This window comes from Anas platyrhynchos, chromosome 12 (assembly GCF_047663525.1).
Source record: "Anas platyrhynchos isolate ZD024472 breed Pekin duck chromosome 12, IASCAAS_PekinDuck_T2T, whole genome shotgun sequence".
In the NCBI taxonomy this organism is placed as follows: domain Eukaryota; kingdom Metazoa; phylum Chordata; class Aves; order Anseriformes; family Anatidae; genus Anas; species Anas platyrhynchos.
In genome coordinates this window covers 4,892,643-4,905,424 of record NC_092598.1, presented here as the reverse complement: position 1 = coordinate 4,905,424, position 12,782 = coordinate 4,892,643, and the positions used below count along the sequence as shown (strand labels likewise).

General features: G+C 45.9%; 1 protein-coding gene and 1 long non-coding RNA gene across 3 annotated transcripts in view; both read left to right on the top strand.

Moving 5' to 3' along the window:
• Positions 1-211: 211 nt before the first annotated feature.
• On the top strand, positions 212-12,104 carry LOC140003467 (uncharacterized). 2 transcript variants are annotated; one of them, XR_011812215.1, is made up of 4 exons: positions 212-321; positions 835-6,187; positions 8,896-8,941; positions 10,599-12,104. It is a non-coding gene; the product is annotated as an uncharacterized lncRNA (long non-coding RNA). The 2 variants fall into 2 exon arrangements; XR_011812214.1 differs by having other exon boundaries at positions 282-415.
• Positions 12,105-12,729: 625 nt separating this feature from the next.
• Positions 12,730-12,782, top strand: part of PLCG2 (phospholipase C gamma 2) — a 72,256-nt gene continuing 72,203 nt past the window's right edge. Inside the window, exon 1 of the mRNA XM_038185661.2 lies at positions 12,730-12,761. The gene's annotated coding sequence lies outside the window, so the exon portion shown is untranslated. The remainder of the gene's footprint in view (positions 12,762-12,782) is intronic.

The window sequence follows — 12,782 nt, the reverse complement described above, 5'->3', positions numbered from 1 at the left end:
ATGTTGTCTTTCTTTCAAAATAAAGCAAGAAAGAACCCCCCCTCATGTGATTACATGTTCTGTTCTTCCCTTCAAGCTTGTCAACATGAAGCACAGAGATTGCCTAATCCATTTTTGTTATTTAATTACGTGACTGCGGCGCGCTGCTCTGGCTTCCGTCCATGCCCCGTCACAATTGGCACTGCATTCCTTCCCGGAGCCCTGGGACTCCAAAAACCTGTGGGGAAGGGAAGTGCATCCCCACATCCCTGTCAGGTGCCGCCAGGGATTTGTGATTGCTGGAGTTAACGAAGTGATTTGAACCCTAGAGCTGGAAGTGTGGTGAGCAGAGGGACTCAGCAGAGCCCTTGGAGAGGAAGCAGGTGGAGGCAGGGGCTTTTAGTGTCCGTACAGCCCCTGTGTGTCTGCTGGCCAGGTGAAGGAGCTGGGATTTGCACACTGGTGTCCCCCTTGTGCTCCCAGCCAGAGAGAGCAGGGGCGGTGGGGCTGGGTGCCCTCGTGGGTGCTGGCACCTCCTCACAGAGCCTTGCACGTGTTTGCTGATGGCTGGCAAATGCCTGCTGCTGCTGGGCGATAGCTGCAGCCTGTGTTTAGGGGCAGAAATCGGCCACTTGGATTAAAATAGAAATCCTTCTGCTAAATGCTGTTCAGGGAATTGGCAGAGTGGGAAGGGCAAAGCAGCCAGCTGCATGGCTCAGTGGTGTGGATGAGTTAGCTGCCATGATGTTGTATCACAGGTGACCTTACCGTCTCAGCTTTAAGCCATGCTGTCTGCATTCCTGGTCTCTAAATCACTGAGTTATTTAGTTATTCTGTTATTCTGCTCCCTCACAGAGCCCACGCCCTCTGCCATTGACGGTTTCCTCATGTGTGGCCATCAGCAACGTAACCATGAGATGCCGGCAAGGAAATGAGAACAAGGAGAACTCAGTCCCCACTGGGTTAAGCCATGAGACACAGAGAGCTTTTCCTCCTCTCCTTTCCAAGGAAGCGAGCTGCAATCAGGATGGTGAACACACGTAAAAACGAGATCTGCACAAGGCTGGTGTGAATGCTGGGGACGGTCATTAGCAGGGGGATGGAGGAGTCACGGGGGCCTAGGAGGAGCCCCTTGGATCAATGGCTTCGCACAAACATTTTGTGTCCTTCACAGTTTTCCTCAGCCACTAGGTGAACACAGTGGAGGCACAGTGCTGTATTTTTCACTGATTCAGCCCCACTGCCTGTGTCTAAGTAGCTTTGCTTTGGGACTTAGCGTGGGCCTTGTGGGGCTCCTGTTGTGGTGCTGACTTCTTCCAGCAGCAGGGCCACAACCCTCCCACGGGAGAGCTTTGAAAAGGAAGGGATTTCAGCTGGAATTTGGTGCTCATTTTTCTTAGGCTTTGGGCATCCCCTCCTAAATTTGTGGGGTGGTGAATGATGGAGATCCTCTTCTCCTCTGCTTTCATTTCATTTCGTTTGTTTTGTTTGGGCCCTGTCACAGCATTTCTTGGGCCTAGGCCCAGCCCAGCACTTAGCTGCAGTAGCACAGGAATTGATTTCAGCAGAAGTAGACAATTCCCTAAATTATTAATGTTAATAGTGGACAAACCACAGGGCACAGGCAAAAATACACAGAAGGAAGAGCTGAAGGCAATCAAGAGGACAGCAGCTGGGACCATTAGGGTGAAGAGAGCTGGGCCTGGCAAAAAGTGAGATATCTGAGCTGACCGGGACTGAGACAGAGCACAAACCAAGAAGGGTGCACGCCTTGGGGATGCTCCTGAATGCTATGGTTTTCCACAGGTACAGGTGCTGTTATGTATCATGTTTTATAACAAGCTTTTCACATGCAGAAATCCCCACACTGCCAAAGATGTGCTCGATGCATATCCCACAGGCCTGCTGGGGGGGTGGGATGCTTCTGTATTGTCCCCGGTGCCCATAAGGCTTCCCAGGCCACATGAAGCTGCACAGCTCCTTGCAGCCTGCCTGGCGTGTCCTAATTGTGGTTCTCAGAAGCCCTCAGTGTTTTCAGCTGATTTGCTTTGACATCAGCAGCCGGCAAGAAGTTCTCTGTGTCGGGGTGCGTGGGAGTGCTATGTGACACCTTAATCATGCTAAACAGGAACACACATTCAGATTTCCTCGGTGTTTCAAAGAAATGTGATTTCCTTTGTGCTGCAAAGAAAGAGTTGACTTGATTGCGACTCTCTGTGGAGACGGGCTGTGTTGCGTGTGAATTAGGGTGCCAGGATCTAATTCTGGGTGAAAGAGGGAGATAAAAGATCCTTGACTTACTAGCTGCAACCATTGGGGTCAATTTTCTTGCTGGTTACTGGGGGTCTTTTTGATGATAGCTGTTTTTCTGGGTTGGCCAATGTATGAGAAACCAGATATTGTGCAAAAAAAACAGCACAAAACCGTATAGAGTCAAAGTATAAGCAAATATCATACCAAATCCCAGCTTCTGAAATAGTTGTTAGTCATTTAGTGCAGGCATTAGAAACTCATTAGAAGTCCAAAAGAGTGGTTAACTCATTAATTTATTTCTCTTCCACGTATGGGAGATGACCATTCAAAACTCAGGAAGCAGTGGCTCAGTACAGATTTATCTGAGCATTTCCTGGCCCAGCTGAGATGAAATAAAGGCAGAGAAGATTCGCTAGAGCCCTGCCAGCGCAGAGCAGTGCGTGACGTATGGTGGGGCTGTATAGCTTGCGTGATTTGTGACACGCAGCCAGGCTGTTGGAAAAGCTGAATTTGCCGGTGTGTTCATCCTGCTGACAGTCTCATTCGCTCAGCTTTGCTCACACAGCGGCACATGACTGCTTGGATCGTCAGCATGAAAATGCCTTTCATTTTTTTGCAATTTGTGAGATAAAGTTAAAAACTCTTCATTTGGTAAAGTACTGTGCGTGATAATAAGGAAAACTCTTTGATCCCATCAAATAATTTGAATGATTACACTCGATTCAGACAATGGCTGTGTTCCTGCTAGCTGTGCCCAAAACATCCTTCTGAAATGTGGTATCGTCCAGCAGTCACTGCCATGGGGCAGTACCGTGTTCCACGGGGTTCATCAGCCATGTGATAGTAGTTGCTGCAGTCCCTGCCCAACCGTTTTAATTTTCAGCATGGAATTAACAATTGCCTAACCCTATGCATGCAGTGTGCAAGTAGGTCAGTGGAGCCAGCAGGAAGGAGTTCAGCCCTTTCCACCAGCCCTGTACCAGAGTGGCTGCTTCAAAATAGCACCAGCCACGTTCCCCTCCCCGGCACGATGTGATGGTGCCTTTTCCTTTCTAAGAGGACTGCTCTGGGACAGGGAATGCCCCCTTCCAAATGGGCTTTCTGTCACCTGCTGTCGCTGCCTTATTTAAGCTCTCCAAGTTGTGTGTTTGGCTGCTGGCCTGCGTGGCAGGAGGCAGACCTGCGATGGCACATTTCTGTGCAGTTGCTAAATGCAAAGTGCTTGCGCTCCATCAGATAAAATGCATCTCCTTGCATCTTCGTATGGATCAAAGAGCAGCGCTGGTGTCAGGCCAGGGCCCATCGCTGCCCTGCCAGGCAGAGCAAGGCGTACATTTGTCAGTGCTTGGGGACTGGTGTCATTTCAGAGTGGTGGTTAAGCATTCACATGAAATTACCTGTGTAAAAAAATACAGTGCAGGGAGTGTTAGGCAAGCTCCGCTTAGATCACTGCAGATGTGTTATTTTGGGAGAGTATTCATACTGTGCACTCCTTATTCAGACAAAACGGCAATTGACGTAATTTTTTCCATAATGTTGCTTTTATTTGAAATCATATCTATACATCTTGTACAAATCAAACTAATAATAAGCATTTCCATGACAGATTCTCCTTATGGATTAATTTTGGAATTTAGTTTATAGACATGATTTGACTTCAGTGGGATTTGCATCCATAAAAGGACAGCCACAACAGGGGACAAATGCGAGAAAGTGGATTTTTGTCTATAATTCACCATATTTGTTTGTGGAACCCTTAACAATGTTCTAATCTTCCATCTGAAAACTGCCTTGTCACCTTTTGATTTACAGCTTTTTCCTTTGCCTTTACTCTGCACTACTTTGCTGGTATTTCTTACAAGGCAGGTATTGTCAAATCTCTTTCTTCAAACATATAATAACCACCTTTTGCAGAGAACAGGCGTATAAGTTACTCAGCTTATATGACAGAACAGAAAATAAAGAGTTGAGTATCTGGCAGAGATGCCAAAGAGTGATGTTATTATAACCTTACTGTGAAAGATATGCCAACAGAAAGTTACGTATCAGTGAGGTAACCAACGACAATGTTTGCAGGAGAAGGCTTTATTACACCAAATATTAAAAAACATCATTGTATGGTGTATTTACAGACAAATCACACCTCTCTTATCAAGATGTTCAACAGCCATCCCTGCGCATAACAGACAGGATTTATAGCTTAAATAGACCACAGGCATGGAAGGACATCACAGGTTTATGCTCGTCAGTACTTCAGCCTTATTGAGACCTGCTTGGGAATTTTCCCATGTTGCTTGTTTTTAAGTGGAAAATGTTGTTCCTGCAACACTGAAATCTTGCAATTTCTCAGTTTTCCTTTAAGAAAATTACACCAAGATTAGAGCAACTCTTTCAAGGCGGAGTGGTCCAAAGGAAACCAAATCACAGTGCTTGTCTTTGACCAGTTTAAAACATCAGCCCGTGCTTGCCTGTGCTGCCATCAGACATACAGGCTTTATGTTTGGGTGCTTTGTCCCACCAGTTTCTGCAGCAGGCTTGGCTTCCCAAGACACTTGCATTCATCTTCTGGGTGGAGCAACACCCACGCTGTCCCCAGCAGACACAGGGGATCTTTGGCAATGTAGCTTGGGCGTGGAGGTAAAAGGAGGCCTTGTAGGAAGAGATGAAGGCTTCATTTTTAGGGAAAAAGAAGATTACAGAGTCAAGAGGCAGCTCAGAGAAGAGTACGTGTAGCTGCCTCTTCATCTTGAGGTTATCCACTCAATCGAGTACGGTCAAACAGAGCCCTCTGAAGCCTCGGGATGAAGTGGTCTTCCCAAGGACAAGGCGGCGAGCACCGCACAGGCCCTGACACAGCACAGCAGGGCGTTATCTCCGCAGCTCTGCGCTGGGAGCCCGAGTGCACCCCGAGCAGCCCCGTTACCTAGTGATGTATGGGAGCGGGTGGCCCTTCCCGAGCACCACCTCCAGCACGCGGTCGGTAATGAGCGACATTATCATCAGCGCTTTCTGCTTGATTTGCCGGCGCTCGTCAGCGGGCAGCTGACCTTGGACGGAGACTCAGCATCAGCCTGGCTGGAGTGGGGGTGCGCGGGGGGAGCTCAAAGCTCCGGGTGCTCAGCAGGAGCGGCTGGCAGCTGGTGCGCTGCTCCACCTCCTGGCAGCTGCTCAGCTCTGCAAGAAAGGAGTTTCAGCTGGGGTTTGGCCTAACGGGGTGCTGAGCAGCACCATTTCCTTCCTAAAATCATCGCCGAGTGCCACCAAGTTACTGCCTTCCATCATTGCTCTGCATCACTGCCCTGTGTTGCTGCTTTCCAGCATGGCTCTGCATCGCTGTCCTGCATCGCTGCCCTACAGTGCAGGCAGGGTGAGCAGCACTGCCCAAGAGAAAGCCTCCCCAATGCCTGCTGCTGGTGTTTTCTGCTTCCACGTATTAACGAACATTTATTTATCCCATTAAGGCAGACTGGAAATCTGCAGTTCTGCAAAGGAAGAGAAACTTTCTGCTCAAACCCAGCTAGTTGCAGGGTGGAAACAGGGCGAGAGGACGAGCAGCGTGCTTCTATCTCAAGGCAGATTCTCAGACATCACCATTTTCCTTTTTGGCTGCCCCTGCCGAGCAGGGAACCTGACCTCTGCCGGCCCCAGGAGCTCCGGGGCTCGGTGCTCAGCGCGATCTCTGCTGCCCCCGCCCGGGCAGCGCCGCGCTCAGGCACAAAGCCGGGTTTTTGGAAGGGATTGGGACGGGCACCCAGCAGGGCAAGCTGTGCTCGTCCGCAGCTGCTCCCTGCTCGGCACTTTTGGGGTTCATGACGATGTTTTGGTCTCCGCTGAGGCTCTCCATGGAAGGTTCTCAAAATCGTTAGACCGCCTAAGAGCCCATTTCCTAGGAAAGCCTTGCTCATCCTGAAGATAAAACACAGCCTCGAGCCCTGCTTTGAATTCAGATCTTTAGGTAATAGTAAAGACTTTGTTTGCATTAAGGTCTTCTTCTCGCTGTTACTACTAAATGCCATATTTCATATAATTACCAAATTATGGAGCTAACTCTTGGGAAAGCCTGAATCCAGCCCGCTTCTTGGCTATGAGAAACTCAGGTTTTCTGAACGTTTAAATATCTCAGTATCCTGCATCCATTTCCAGCTGTAGCTGAGCAGCTCTGCGTTCATTGCTGAGCTGAATTTTAGCACCAGGTTGTCCTTATTTTTCACCTCACCATTGCTCAATCCCAGGAGAATATTTACAGTGGGATGCACATCAGTGTGTGCGTTCCTGGAGCGATTACAGAAAGCCTGTTGTAAAAGAGCTAGTAACAGCCTGCAGAAGACAAAAATCACTGTATCATGGGATATGGGCCATATTCAAAGATAGGTTATGTCTGCAAGAGCAGATTTGAGAAGATAAGCTGCTAAACTGTCTCTGGGAGAAAGTCAAGCTGGCAGCCTAGAACAGCTGAGCTAATAGCGAAGTTGATCTTTAATCCATCTTTGCTGTAAACTATCTTGAAAGATCATTAAGCATTAAGTAGCCTGCGTGGATGAATCAAATGATAAACAGTGGCCAAATTACTGAGAAACAGAACAAGGCAAGATTTTGAAGCCTAAAAAGCACTGTAATGGCACCGTTGTACAAAATATAAGGCAGAAGGAAGGCAGCCCTTGCTTCGTGGTGCCAGGGAAGAAAAAAAAAAAAAAGGCTGGTGTTAATCTGGATCAGTTCCTTATCCGGGTCACTGTGCGAAAGCCGTGTCAGCACAAGGGAAACGCTGCTCATGGTGAGGGAAAAGGGAAACTGCTTCTCTCTGTGGGTTTTTCCAGGGGCAGCCAAGCTGCTTTGCACAAAGGGACACTTCTGTGTCCCTTGGGGTGCTCAGAGTAACCAGGTTTTCCAGAGCCCCTGAAACCGAGCAACCAGAAAGCTGTGGAGTGATGCAGACCAGCTCCAGAAGAGGCTTCTCCACCTGAAGATGTTGGCTTAATAAACATAAAACTGCTGGAGCAACTCTTTCAGCAGCTAACAGCCTTGGTATGTGCACCTGGCTGGCTCTGCTCTGCACCTGGAGAGAGGCAGGTGGAGGGGAGAGCAGAGAGAACTGGTGAGGGTGGGATGAATGTGTCCGACCTCTCTGTGCAATTTCATCCGTGTGGGTGGATGAAGGACTGTGCTGCGTAAAGAAAGCAAGCTGGTTTTGGTGGTTGCTGTAAGGTTTTGTAGGTGTCAGAGGGCTGGAGCAGTCCTTTGTGCTGGTGGTTGTTGGGGTGTCTGGAGGTGGCTTTGCTGGTGCAGGTAGATTTAGCTGCTAAATTCTGTTCCCACTTTGAAAGAAACCAGTTGTAAAGATACAGTGGGTGTGCAGTATGAAGAAAGGTGCTTAGAAGCCAAGCCAGAGGCTTGCAAGCTTGTGCTGAGGTAGCAACATTTCTACTAGAGCAGAAAGTCTGCTAGTACAGGCTGCAGGCAGTGAGTGGCATCGTGGTACCGCGGAAGGAGCAGCACAGCAGAAATGAGATGACTGGACACAGCAGGAAGGCAGATCAGCTGCTGAGGAGGGGTTGTTTTCAGCACGGGATCCTGCCTGTATGTCAGTGTCCTGTCCATGTGCTAGTTGTAAGCAGTGTGCGTTGCAGGGCATGGAAATAAAGCCACGTGCTTGTGTTGGTCCAGTCCACCTGTCCTGCAGCCCCCGGCAGTGAGAAAAGCTGTTGTGTCTCCCCTCTCCCCCTCTGACCTGAACTTCACTGCTCCTAGAAATGCACAGCGTCAGTAACAGCCTTGGTGATGGAAATGCCTAGGGTGTCGGTGCTCATTGAGCCCGCCTCGGTTTGTTGTTAAAAGGATGTCAAAGGCAGCACTACAAGAAAGGATACGGATCCTGGCGTGTGTAACAAGCAGCACATGTGATATCGTCACCACCTTGGGGACAACTTCTTGGGTCTGAGTAATGCAAAGGCAGGAGACAGCAAAGGTGACAGTGGCACAAGGGGAGGCACACCTGCACTGCCCACGCAGACAAACACAGGACTTTGGCCCACAGCATGCAGGGGTGTCGGCGGGTAGTATTAGCTCTGCGTTTTAGTTTTACTGGCTTGGTTGCAAAATACTTGTGCAGTGCCCTGATGTTTTCCTATTATTATTCTTATTATTTTTTGTCCTCCTCTGCTCAGAAAGCCAAACTCATACAACTGTAATAAGACAACCACCAACCCTGTAGAAAGGGGACTGCTCTCCCAGGGGCACAGCTAAAGGAGATGGTCCCAAGAGCCAGAACGGACAGCTACGGGGGGGCTGGAGCTGGAGCAAGCTTGCTGACTCAGGCTTACAGTACACAAACCATAGTTTTTCTTCCTGAGGAAAGGCAATGGAAGGGACATATAGTTGTAATGTGAGATATATAAACAGGAATATTACTTTAGCAGCCTCCTTCTGTGTTATATTCTCAATGGCAGCACCTGCAAATCATCCCCCCTGTTATGTTTTATCATCTGTAAGTACATGAGAAGGCCAGTATTGTTTTAAAATTCAATTTATCACACTAATTTCAAACCCCAGTGCTGTAATATTGACTTTCTTTTTATTACATCATCCTTTGTCTTCAGAAAACCGGTAAAAACAACATTGAAATTGACATAAACAAGTGATGTTTTTAAATATATTTCTTCTTAGGCAAACGTGATTCCATCATATGGTGGCTGAGAAACCAGAAATTTAGGTAAGTATTGAAGGCATGTTGGCCTCAGAATTACAGATTATTTTTTCAGTGCTACACTCGCTCAGGTTTAGTTCTGAAATACAAGCAGCTGGCTCAGTGGTATTGAAGAGCAGCTGTGGGGTTGAGGAGGGGTGAACACAGCTGTGGCTGTGGTCCCAGGGGGAATTCTGCCCCAAAATGCAAACCTGCACCTCTGCAGCCCCCTTTGCACACATGCAGAGGTTTGGGAGAAGGTGACATTGTAATGCAATATTTTGAGTCCCTAGAAAAAGGCTCACAGTCTATTTGGGTACTACTGTTGTCTCGAGGTGCCCATGCAGCATTGTTCCTTGTAGGCGGGAAGCCATCCCTGTCCCCTCTGCCATATGGCCCCCCATCATACTCACAGTCCAAAACTGGTTCAAACAAGGAAAGAAAATGAACTGCCAGCTGATTTCCATAGCATTCCCTGCCTTCTGCTGGGCGCTTTGCAAGAGTTTTGTTTAGACACACCGACTTCCGCCCCGAGCTGCAGGGACAAGCAAATGAACCACTGCCGCTCTCATGTGAACATAAATGGCCCGAAAGTGGTCACACAACGGCAGCACATCAGACGGGGTTTGAATTTTGACCTGATGCTACAAAACCACAGCACTGCTTAAGTTATGTCCTGATTGTGATCTTTGTTCTCAAGGGCCCAGAGCAAACCGTACTGAAATAAAGAGTGCCTGCATTTGGGATTTTAGGGTACTTTTTTTTCTTTTTTTTGAACAAGTTATTGCAAATCGGCTTCTAAAATGTGTCTGTAATTTCTTTAAAAAAGATTTCCTGTAAGATTATCTGGGATTGTCACCCTGGCTGGTGTTTTTTTCCCACTGCAGTAGCCCAGAACTTCTGTATGAGGAGCATGACCAAATTTTCCTTGTCTTTTCTCAACTAAGACATGTCCAGAAAGACTGCTGGCCTTCTCCACTTGGGAGGGAAGACTGATTAAAGAACATCTTAATTACACCGTAGTACAGCCAGCCTATCCCCATTGTTTGCAAAATGATCTTTATGCTCTTTATTTTTTTTGTCAGTGTATCATTGACAAATTGCTTACTCTCTCTCTTTTTTTTTTTTTTTTTTTTTTGGTAAATCAGTGGTGAATGTCAATTTATTTGTAGGTATTCATAGACGTCTTGATTTTTCCTTTTGTCTTCATCACTGTAAGAATCAGTCACTAGCTAGGCTGGATTTTGCATAGTCAAATTTTAAAATACACATTGCTTTGCTTAACTACAAAGCCAATTTTTCAGCTTCCTCATCAGAAGCTAGATGTACCTAACCCATGCAGCATGCAGATCGAGTTCCAGGTATTTCAGCCAACTGTACTGTTCAGGGACTATTGCTGTGAGCTTCTGAGTGCATTAATTTTTCTGCTGCATTCATTTTTCCTGAACATCTACAGCAGTAAAGTTTATCAGCTAGTTTACTGTTAGTACGTAATGATCATGAAAGGCGATTAAAAGCCATTTCTTAACTTAAAGACATACGGCTGATTCTCTCTTTTCCATTACTTGCAGTATTCGTAATGTCGGTTTTGGACTTGTGTTTTCAGATACCTTTGCCCTCTCGTTATCTACATGGGCCAACCCTGAATTGCTTCCCTTTTTGCTTCTTGTTTTTGTTTTGGCAGATCAATATGGTTTTGTTCTCCGGTGGTGCTTGCAGAGCAGCTGCACAAACACTTGTGCCAGCGGCAGGGAGCAGTCGGGGTAGAGCTGGCAGGAGGCAGAAGCAGGAGGGACTGCCTCTTTTCATTACAAGTGCTGGATGAAGATGTACGTGAAACTTCAGCTTTAAACCGATTACGCCTCAGCTCTTTACCTGTGGGAACAGAGTTAATAATCTCCGATTACTTTCCTGTCCTGTTGCCTGCTATTACCTCTGCTGTGTTACAGCGGAGCGCTGGCTTTTGCTAAAACCCCTGTGCATTTCTATAATAACTGCAGCTGCAGTTGCAAAACCTTCGACTCCAAATTGCATTCTTCATTGTGAACCATGAAGTCCATTGATAGCTTAGCTAACTATACGTGAACTCTAATTTTGCATTTTTAGCTAAGAAAATATTTTCTTGCATACTTCTGTTCTCTGAGAACAACGTGAAATAAAAATATCTGTCTTCTAAATACCCAGCCCCAGACTTCCTGACTGACCCACTATGAACCACTGCTGCTCTGCACACATTATTTCCTCTCTTTGAAAGAAAAAGAAAAAAGAAAACACAGAAAAAATTACCCACAGTCTGGCAACACCTTGCTTTTCCATTTGCCTCATCTCTATTTTCAGGGGGTAGCAAGCTGCTCTTTACAAGCAGACAAGTCAAAAAGCATCTATTTCTCCTGCTTGAGTCTTTTCTGACTCCCTTCTCTGGTCTCCTCCCCAGCACCAAAGCAACTGTCTGATGTCCACTGCCGGAAGAGGCTGAAAACATTTTGTTTTTCCCTGTTAGTAAAGATTTTCTTCTGCTGTAACTTTCATTTGGCTATTTTCTTAGCAAAACATATCCTTTCTGCAGCAGCACTGCTAATGCAATGCCAAGAGCTACAAGTCTGGCTGTTGTTAGACTACAGAAACTGTCAGAAAGCAACTTTAGCTCTTGTCTTTGCTTTGTGACTGAGTCTTTCCTTCCACAGGAGTACCCAAAGTCTCCTCTTCCCTCTGATGGCTTTTGTCATCAAGGCAGCAGCTCCGCACGCTGCCTCCATCTGTGCTGCCAGACCCGTGAAAGCTGGTGCCTGTCACCTGTGGGGATCAGGTTTTTGTTACTTTTTTTTTTTTTTTTTAGGAGAGCCCTGTAAGGAGCTACATCTCCTGTTATATTTCTGCATGCTTCCCCGCCCCCCCCCCCCAGTTTTGTATATTTTAGTTCTAGTCAAATGGTGTCATACTTTGTTTTCATAAAATACCTCAAAAATATGTTTCAGCCTATATGAACATCGGTTTGATACAAATATTTGGATTCTGTTTTAATCTGTTTAAAAACTGTTATTTCTTTACAAATAGATTTATGTATATTTGTTGATTTATAAAGCTGTAAAGTATGACTACTCTTTGCATATAAATTGCTAGAAAACTAGTATTATTCAGCTTCAACAATTTCATTATTTTCAGTGGAATAAAAAATGGTCAAAACTTTCAAGCATTGACTGATAATCTATTTCCATCCTATTTTAATCTATTTCCCACTGGGGTAACCAGCTAGGTGTTGTCTTCTGCTCTAATCTTAAAATCCTATGTTCCACATGTAAACCATTTTTTTCCAGACAGCATATCTCGAACCAGAAAGGTATGCTTTCAATTTTCATTTTTTTTTTTTTTTTCCTGAGGATTAAAGGTATTAAATGTTTTACTTAAAGCCCAGTTGTTGGAATCGCTAGGGTCCATGAAACTCTCAGTGTTTCTTAAAAAAGTAAATTATGAACTCCCTTGTTTGCAGACAAATTTTAAAAACATGAAGAGAGGGCATCCCAAAGGCTTAGAAACCAGAGATCAAAGAATTCAAAATTTACCTGAGACAAAATAAAAACTGTGACAACTGTTGCATTTATCACAGGCAGGGGCATTATTAATGTGTTATTAATATGTGATGGTAGTGACCTGTCATGAAAGAGCTCAGCTCATAAAGACGGTGAAAGAGGAGAGAGTCTTGCTGGTGAAAAGTGACACACTTCATGTGTTCCACTTTCCTTCTTATAACTTCCTTTTTCTTTTTTTTTCTTTTTTTTTTTTTTTTTTTCTGCTAGCAACAGCCGTAACAAAATCTGCCCTTTAGAAGGAGAAGAGACTGTCATCACAGGTGACAGATTTTATTTTTTTA